General features: G+C 36.6%; 1 protein-coding gene across 1 annotated transcript in view; it reads left to right on the forward strand.

Annotated features, from left to right (window-relative positions):
* LOC131435793 (four and a half LIM domains protein 2) overlaps positions 1-8,913 on the forward strand; it is a 412,903-nt gene that overhangs the window by 29,540 nt on the left and 374,450 nt on the right. The gene's annotated exons all lie outside the window — the stretch shown is intronic.

The following is an 8,913-nucleotide window of genomic DNA, read 5'->3' on the forward strand; positions in this document are numbered from 1 at the left end:
TTTACTCATTATAATCTTTGTTTACATTTTTTGGGCCAAAGCAACTGTTTTTTTTATAAAACATGAAAGAAGATGGATATTTTTCTTTTAGTATTGAACCAATCGCTTGAAGCATAAAATTTTTGCGCATACCTAAAAGACTACATTCATTATTCATTAGATTCATTAAAATGGATTTAACGAAAACGATTAAGTATAGACGAACGCATATACCTTATGATAAAAAAAGAACCGAAATTTTCATTTTAAAATTCCCGCGATTGTCCAATCGGTAAACTTTTATTCTCTCAACGTTGGCAACACTTTTATACACATTTTGTCAAATTTTGACGCATATCGTACGATTAGTTTTTGTTTGGTGTCTATACAAAGAAGTTGAAAAATTTTCGTGCGGCGATTTTTATAATTGATGAAAATTTAGAACAACGTGCGTGCATCATTTTGTGTTGCAAATAGATTTAAGTGTTCCGAAACGTTGAAAATGTTAGAAAAGGCCTTTGGTGAATCGTGTCTAGGAAAAACACAGGCATACGAGTGGTATAAACGCTTCAAAGGTGGTCGTACAAGCTTAGATCATGATGAGATCCCTGGCCGCCCAACAACATCTGTTACTGAAGAAAACATTGAATCGGCGAAGCAGATCGTGTTGCAAAATCGTTCTGTACCGATTAGAGAGATTGCTGTGTTGTTGGGCATCTCTTATGGATCAGCCGAACACATTTTAACTGATGATCGAATGCATCATAACTGGTGATGAGGTGTGGATCTATGAATATGACGTCGAAACCGCACAACAATCGACCGAATAGCGCTTCGAAGGCGAGCCGTTGTTCTAAATTTTCATCCATTATAAAAATCGCCACACGAAAATTTTTCAACTTCTTTGTATAGACACCAAACAAAAACTAATCGTACGATATGCGTCAAAATTTGACAGAATGTGTATAAAAGTGTTGCCAACGTTGAGAGAATAAAAGTTTACCGATTGGACAAGCGCGGGAATTTTAAAATGAAAATTCCGGTTCGTTTTTTTATCATAAGGTACATTTGATTGAGATTCAAATCAAAAACCATATTGGTTGAATCAAAAAGTAATTAGTTGAATCAACTATCGCAGAAATAAAAAACTGCGATATCACAATTGTATGATCGGAAGGTTCTCCGTGTAGGTTAGGCTGGGTTTCGAATCAAAGTATTATTTATAGATTACACCGTAATACCTTGATCAATAAGTACCCGATCTGACCGATAGATGGCGTCATTAATTGAAAAACATCCTTCAGATATCGAAACTTCCTGAAATTCAGTTCATTACAATGTGACGCTACTTTTGGGAGATTAGAAACAATGGAAAAAAAATATAATAACACCATATGAACACTTTTTTTCAAAAAAAAAATAGCTTGCCAAGTATTATCCGGTTTCAGCTTCAAGCAAATCAACTATTATTCACTGATATACTGAATTTGAACGCAATATTCCACTCGTACAGAATTTTACAGGCTCCGTAATTTACATTTGGCTAACAAGTGCCACTGTTTGCATGTTTTATATGTATCAATTATTCATTGAGCAGATATCGGCTTCTGTGGTTCAGTCGATTTAACTGACGTGCTTTGTGATCTAATGTTTCTCGGTTCAAGTCGGGCTGTTGCTATCGACCTTTTGTTTTTTTTTTATTTCATTCGATTTCAAGCCATGTATTTTTAAACCACATAATTTCACATGTTCTTGAATATACATTTGTGTGAAATACGATTCTCAATTTATGTGCATCTTATAAGATGTAACATCACAAGTTTTTTCGAACTGTGTTGATTTTGATTTGTATTCCGGAATGCCCAATCTTATTTCATGTTACAACTTTCATTCGGTATCGGCCGATCTGAAAAAGCAGGTTTGAAATTTGAAACTTTGATCGCAGGGTAATAAATTCTGGATTTATAAAAAATTCTGGAATCGAAAGTCGGATCCTGGTAAAATTCAGTCAATTTTGATTGTTGTATTGTTATATTTCATCAAAACAATCCCGAGATAGAGTTGATATTTTACGTCGAGTTGATATCTTACGAATCGAGCATTATATTATCAATCATCCAATAGTCAATAACATTTCATGAACTCAACATCACACACTGACAAATTTCAATATTTCTAAAAGTATTTCGTTCCCAAAAACGTCCCAAGTTTTTCACACGTAATTCAACTCCGATTGCAAGCCACTGGTAGTAGTTTGACAATGGCAATAAAAACTTCAAAATAATACCATCATTCGCTGGTCGTAAATCGTAAATATGTCTTATTTACGTCCGGGACGGAGACATAGACACTGCGATGAAACGGTTCACTCCACTCAAATCAAGTCCCGCTTAATCTCGGTTGGCTTGCCATACAAGTACAAAATGACGGCGCCCACGATGTTGAAGGTTGAATCCGAAAGTCCCCGCCAACTACGAGGCGTGCTCATTGAACCTGCTGTCCGAGCATTACAGTTTCAACCGACAGCCGAGCATACGGCGGTAGTCAATGTTTTATTTCTGTACCAAACAAAACGTTCTTACTGGATTATCATCAAATATGGGATGGAATATTACTAAGCTTCGCTGGAAATAACAGGAAGGGGTATCCCTACAAGAAAGAAAAAAAACAAAATTTTAAATAAATTACGGAGGTGTTCGCGCAAACTAGCGATACAGATCGAACTTCACAACTACAGTCATCGACAGAAAAAAAAACAGTGACCGGGCAATTCAAGTCACTTCCTACTATAGGGTGATTTTTTAAGAGCTTGAGAACTTTTTTAAACAATAAAACGCATAAAATTTGCAAAATCTCATCGGTTCTTTATTTTAAACGTTAGATTGGTACATGACATTTACTTTTTGAAGATAATTTCATTTAAATGTTGACCGCGGCTGCGTCTTAGGTGGTCCATTCGGAAAGTCCAATTTTGGGCAACTTTTTCGAGCATTTCGGCCGGAATAGCCCGAATTTCTTCGGAAATGTTGTCTTCCAAAGCTGGAATAGTTACTGGCTTATTTCTGTAGACTTTAGACTTGACGTAGCCCCACAAAAAATAGTCTAAAGGCGTCAAATCGCATGATCTTGGTGGCCAACTTACCGGTCCATTTCTTGAGATGAATTGTTCTCCGAAGTTTTCCCTCAAAATGGCCATAGAATCGCGAGCTGTGTGGCATGTAGCGCCATCTTGTTGAAACCACATGTCAACCAAGTTCAGTTCTTCCATTTTTGGCAACAAAAAGTTTGTTAGCATCGAACGATAGCGATCGCCATTCACTGTAACGTTGCGTCCAACAGCATCTTTGAAAAAATACGGTCCAATGATTCCACCAGCGTACAAACCACACCAAACAGTGCATTTTTCGGGATGCATGGGCAGTTCTTGAACGGCTTCTGGTTGTTCTTCACTCCAAATGCGGCAATTTTGCTTATTTACGTAGCCATTCAACCAGAAATGAGCCTCATCGCTGAACAAAATTTGTCGATAAAAAAGCGGATTTTCCGAATGGACCACCTAAGACGCAGCCGCGGTCAACATTTAAATGAAATTATCTTCAAAAAGTAAATGTCATGTACCAATCTAACGTTTAAAATAAAGAACCGATGAGATTTTGCAAATTTTATGCGTTTTATTGTTTAAAAAAGTTCTCAAGCTCTTAAAAAATCACCCTGTACTTTCACGGTTGGGCACACTGTGGTTTCATACAACGTCAACGTGATTTCATAAGGTTTCGATTTAATTTACAAAATCATGTTGTTAAATGAATGAGTATGTATGGACATAATAATTCCTCTTAATTCGTTTGTTTTTTTAATCATGGCCTACTATACGAAAAATATGAAAATAATAGTTTACAATGAGTAGATACGCATTTTTCAATACCTTTGACTGTCAGTCAAATTCAGGAATTTTAGTAGAATGTACCATTGGAATAGTACTTTTCAAATGTAGTATTCGACTGCAGCTACTCTATTGAAACTATTTAACTAACCTCAAAACTTCAATCTCACATCAATTTCGTATTTTTGCCGCTGCGTACCACACTGTGCTGTCGTAAGGTTCCGACGAAGTTGCGACCGGCTCTTTTCTTTGTGACAAGCCGGTTAGCGGCGAACTAGCACACGAAGGCGCGAGGAGACGGGCTGTACCGAAAAGGTGATCTCTTCAAAATCGGTCGTTTATTTGCTTGATGATCGCGCCCCGGAGCCAGACTTGAAAGTCGGTTGAACCGCCAACGCCAAGCGGTCAGGGATGGCTACCGCCCCGGGGGGATTTACGAATGGTAGCTGGCTTGGTATGCCCTGTTTTCTAGCTTGGAAAGTATCGTAAAATATCTGTACAGTTTGAATAATTTTAAGAGTTCACGTTTTTTAAGCCTCAAAAGTAATTATATAAAAGTAAAGTTTTCTCAATTTTTGAAAATTTTAAAATAAATAAAATATTAAACGATAATGTGTCCAACAATAGTCTCCAATCAATTTTTGAATTCCTTACAACAGCGAAAATTAAATAGCTTAAAATTATTTAGTTTTACTCTATACGATCACCCAAGAATGTCTAAACTGCCAAACGATATCTGAATTATTTAAACTCTTTCTGTTCAGAAAATCTGTCTTTTTTGTACAGTTCGTCTTTTATTTACCAGTGCATAGCAGTTCATGCGAAGTTGCTAGTGCCTCTCGACAGTTTAACTTACACCACTAAATAGACATAAAACTTTGACTCTACATGAGTAATACGGGCATTTACGAATTGTACTTTCGGTTCTTCCGGAAGTTCCTGTTAATGAGAATGAGAATTCCGGAAGTTTCTGTGATCATCAACTAACAAAAGTTGTGAACTTAAAGGATTGCCTGACTAGTTTCAAGAAATAAGCTTATTTCTACATCATCGTTTATAGTAGTAGTACATATTAGGGTTTGAAGTTTTATTCACTTTTCGCCCTGAAATTCTCGAACAGGAAGGAAGGCGAATACGGATGGAATTCAAACATTTACTATAAGATCAACAGGCCTTTAGTTTGACTCTAAGTTTGTGAAAATTGATTCAGCTATCACAAAGGAAAGTGACGGCATATTTTCTTCATTACTTTAAACATTTTGCTATTCTACTCTAACTACTCTACTCTACTCTACTCTACTCTACTGTACTCTACTCTACTCTACTCTACTCTACTCTACTCTACTCTACTCTACTCTACTCTACTCTACTCTACTCTACTCTACTCTACTCTACTCTACTCTACTCTACTCTACTCTACTCTACTCTACTCTACTCTACTCTACTCTACTCTACTCTACTCTACTCTACTCTACTCTACTCTACTCTACTCTACTCTACTCTACTCTACTCTACTCTACTCTACTCTACTCTACTCTACTCTACTCTACTCTACTCTACTCTACTCTACTCTACTCTACTCTACTCTACTCTACTCTACTCTACTCTACTCTACTCTACTCTACTCTACTCTACTCTACTCTACTCTACTCTACTCTACTCTACTCTACTCTACTCTACTCTACTCTACTCTACTCTACTCTACTCTACTCTACTCTACTCTACTCTACTCTACTCTACTCTACTCTACTCTACTCTACTCTACTCTACTCTACTCTACTCTACTCTACTCTACTCTACTCTACTCTACTCTACTCTACTCTACTCTACTCTACTCTACTCTACTCTACTCTACTCTACTCTACTCTACTCTACTCTACTCTACTCTACTCTACTCTACTCTACTCTACTCTACTCTACTCTACTCTACTCTACTCTACTCTACTCTACTCTACTCTACTCTACTCTACTCTACTCTACTCTACTCTACTCTACTCTACTCTACTCTACTCTACTCTACTCTACTCTACTCTACTCTACTCTACTCTACTCTACTCTACTCTACTCTACTCTACTCTACTCTACTCTACTCTACTCTACTCTACTCTACTCTACTCTACTCTACTCTACTCTACTCTACTCTACTCTACTCTACTCGAAAATTTGATTTATTTGATCATCGATGTAAAACTAAATTGTATTGCATTAATACTTAGTTTTACTCTAAAAGTATGTTGAAAAATGAAGAACTGTAAATATACATTCACAAAATGTTTTTACTTGTGTTCTGCTGCTGCATTTTCTTTAGTAACTCTATTTTTCATCATTTGTTCTTGTATCTTGTTCTAAGACTCATAATTTAACGTTGTGATTAATTTTCGGCTGTCACAGTCTTCTATTATTCTATTATTTATTTGTATTACAAGACTGAGAGCTACTTTTCCTGAAAAATGACAACCATTTTTTTTGTTTTATTGCTGACATTCATCAAACATATTATTTTCAATCTTACACTAATAGGATTGGACCTCTTCTACATTTTCAGAGTTAGATAAACAGTTTTAAACGAGTTGAAATAAACGATAAAACCTTTCGTTTGTTTATAACAGTTTCAGATATATCGTTGGAATTGCTCGAATGAAGAAAACCGGGATCGATTTACTTGGAATACGTACGTTTCTGTTTTTAGTTAGCTAAATATTTGTATTTGTTTCAACTGACTTTCGCAAATTAAATTATAGGATGAGTTTGAATTAAATATTCCGCATTTTGCGATTAACGACCAGGGGTCCCAATAGAAACCGAATTAATTGAGCTCAGGACAGTTCACTCACCAGTTCATTTACTTTAATACAAAATCCACTGAATTGCAGTATACCACTTCTGTATCGTTTTAGAATAGTGGCGTGTAGCCAAATCAACCCAAAATATCGAATTTGGCTCATCTTATCCCCGTTTATGGTGCATTTGATCGCGAACGATTCACTTCGTTCGCCATATATGGTCTACCGAATCATGTTTCTATTTGATACGATCTTTCACAGGAAATACTTTGAAATGCCCCAGTTTTGCTTGCGGCATGAAGTCCGCTATGATGTCATCATCAACGAAGCAAGTGATGGGTATAGCGTGATAGGTAAGGCAATTGCCTTCCACACAGTCTATCTAAGTTGATATCTCAATCACGTGCCTATGGAAAGGAAAATTAATTTTACACGAGAGGATAACGATCACAATATTAAAATTTCCATAATCGAAATAAAAAAGTCAATGACAATGTACGCATTAGTTAACATTCTCTTGTAGTATTTCTAGATGAACATTTTGCCATTAATATACCGGCATTAGTTCCTATTTGGGAAGATCAAAACTTTGCCGGTTTTCAATCTGGTTCGTTTCTGAAACATTATTGTTTTTTGCAAAGTTTAGCGTCGAAATGCTCAGAAGAAACTGGGGTTCACTAGGAGATTCACAGTATCTATTTTTTTTCTCAAGCCTACAGGCCATGTGGAATGCGGTGGAAAAATAGCCAACAATGGATCTGTTGGGTTCCTATTTCCATGTCGTAAAAGGCGACAATTGCATGAATTTCTTTTTTTCTACTTTCGAATAACAGAATCGTTCAATGTTTTTCAATTTCTGGAGACCTTTTTTACAAAATTATCACTTTATTCAACCAGCAATTTTTAATCTTGCAAAAATAATTTTCTCATTTTATGTTATTTCTCGTCTTTCAAGATTCCAGTTTGCATAAATCATAATGGCATAAGGCACTCGTTTCCTCTGTAGAAGCCACTTTCAAATAGAAAATTTTTTGGTAGTCCTTACATGATCATTAAAAGTGTCATTTCAAAAAAGTAATGTCATTTGTAATGAACGTGTAAGGGCAGTAATGATGAATTCTCCATACAATTTTGAAATATCATTACTTAGTGATCATTGAAAATGACATTATAGATTTTCGTGTAAGAGACGCTATACATGTCATTTTTCTGCTGAACTTGAATGGACGGAGCTCTACCGCGCGACTCCGTGCGATCTGTCAAGTTTCGCTTCGCGTCGCGTGTCGCTTTCTCTCTGGCCTCACTCTTAGTCATTTTTCGCGGTGTTCTCGGTTTTTGTTTATCACCTGAATTGTGCGTGTAAGTGTCTCTGGGTGCATATCCGCCCAAGCTCTTTGATTCACTCATCGATAAAAGTCATAGGAAGAAGGCGAATGAATTAATCGTATTGGAGCTACTATAAGGTTGATGTCAGAGTGAGCGCGGACCGAAGCGAAACGATTCAATGCGATGTACTGCTAATCCGCATCGCATTCACTCTGACAGGTTTGCTTTGATCAAATGCAACTAGCTCGCGCGCGCGCCTCGACGCATCGCGTGACGCTTTCACTCTGACATCAACTTAAGTCTATCCGCATTCACTGCGCTTCAATTCACATTACATCGCAATTACTTACTTGTGGTCTACACAGGAAAAAATATGAAATTTACCGGTGACGCAAATCTACATATGACACAATTAATAGAACGTAATTCGTAGTTCAAGTAAACTTGTAAATTTTCATGTTTTAGCACTTTAAAGTATCTCAGAATGAATTAAAAATATGTTATATTTACTGTAAAATTGAGTTATTTTTTACGCTCATATATGTCGGTCTCAGAAAACGTAAATTTACACGATTTTTACTAGGTGTGTACTTTCATTCGTCCTTGGACCCTTTCGTGAGCCCTTGAGACGGTCTAATTATGTATATTCATCAGTTTCAAACAACCTGTGTGAGAAAACAAAATCCATGCACGAAGAGTTGGTTGATTTTCTTCTATCTCGTTGAAACTTAATTGACAACTTCACAACAGAGCAAACGTAAACAATACACTGTAACGAGAAACTCGGCAGATATTGGTTGATTTCGGTTAAGCATGTAAAATGCTATACTAGTTTTAATATGCCGCCATAATTATCCACTCATGCTTCGGTAACAAGCCATAGGATGTGACATTTAGTGTTCGAATTATTACGAGTGGCTATTTCCACCCTGTGGCCATTTT

Source organism: Malaya genurostris, chromosome 3 (assembly GCF_030247185.1).
Source record: "Malaya genurostris strain Urasoe2022 chromosome 3, Malgen_1.1, whole genome shotgun sequence".
In the NCBI taxonomy this organism is placed as follows: domain Eukaryota; kingdom Metazoa; phylum Arthropoda; class Insecta; order Diptera; family Culicidae; genus Malaya; species Malaya genurostris.